This window comes from Theobroma umbraticum, unplaced genomic scaffold (genome assembly GCF_002168275.2).
Source record: "Theobroma umbraticum cultivar Fairchild unplaced genomic scaffold, ASM216827v3 scaffold_86.0, whole genome shotgun sequence".
In the NCBI taxonomy this organism is placed as follows: domain Eukaryota; kingdom Viridiplantae; phylum Streptophyta; class Magnoliopsida; order Malvales; family Malvaceae; genus Theobroma; species Theobroma umbraticum.
The window spans coordinates 5,740,560-5,741,653 of NW_018397263.1; the positions used below are offsets into that span (position 1 = coordinate 5,740,560).

Here is a 1,094-nt window from a genome sequence, read left to right on the forward strand (position 1 = left end):
TATATATATATATATATATATATATTTTACCGCAAGAGTTGAAATTTGTTTTGGGCTGCAAAATCCAAGCAGCCTAAAAGTCTAAATGGCCCAAGCTAAAAATAATTTCAAATAGAATAAGATTGAAAAGGTGAAAAATGAAAATGAGTTCAGTTGTTAAAAAATGACTTTAATCAGGCATTATTTTCGAAATTCTCACCAAATGAATTAGGACAAAGCAGAGTATTTACAATGTACAAATAATATAACTTTTAAATGCAAATATTTAAGTTTCATTTGGTGGATATTTATATTTTTATTTTATAAAAAAATAGAAATAAAATAAATAATTAAAAAAAATCTAACCATATATATAACCCAATAAAACTGTATTGGTTGGAGTAAATGAAATGACTATTATTTCAAGACTCTTTTAGCGTTTCCTCCGAGAAGAATCACTTGAAATCGGGCGGTGCCGCTATGTACTAAAAATCACTTGAACAAGTTAAAGTTGCAAAAAGGCCAATTACAAATGTCTTTTGCTTGCAACGTTTCTTAAAAACCGCTCTGCTCAAGAGACACTAAAACCGCTAATGGCTGCACCTACGTACCTTTCCCATTCATATATATATATATATATATATAAATATATATATTTCTAAATCATCCAATCAATTCGAAATTCCTTAGTAATCCATTTCCACTTCTAGCTTTAACAGGAAATTCCTTAGAAATTCCTCTTTATTTGTAAGTAATTCTTCTCAGAATTCCATTTGGAGGCCATCTACACTACATGGCAAGAAAAAAAATACTTTTTCATTTTCTTTTCCTTCTTTTTGTTCTTTCTGTGAAACATCACTCAATGTTCACCCTGAGTGAATATTGGTTCGGGTTTTCATGTTAAATTGTGTACCCGACAAATTAAGTAGCAATAAGTCCTGTTGGGATTATACTATTAATTCCCCTTTTGTTGATCAATGATGTTGACTTTTCACCATGTTAAATTAATGCTAGGCCCATGAAGTAGGCCTAATCGCCAATTCGGTTTGAGTTGTTCAAATAGGATTAGCCATAGTAGTTATGAAATATATTGTAGAGTTAATCGCAAACAAGGG

The 1,094-nt window shown here is 30.3% G+C and overlaps 1 protein-coding gene across 1 annotated transcript in view; it reads right to left on the reverse strand.

The window, feature by feature from the left end:
* LOC110420738 (exocyst complex component EXO70A1-like) overlaps window positions 1-1,094 on the reverse strand; it is a 5,742-nt gene that overhangs the window by 312 nt on the left and 4,336 nt on the right. The window lies entirely within an intron of this gene.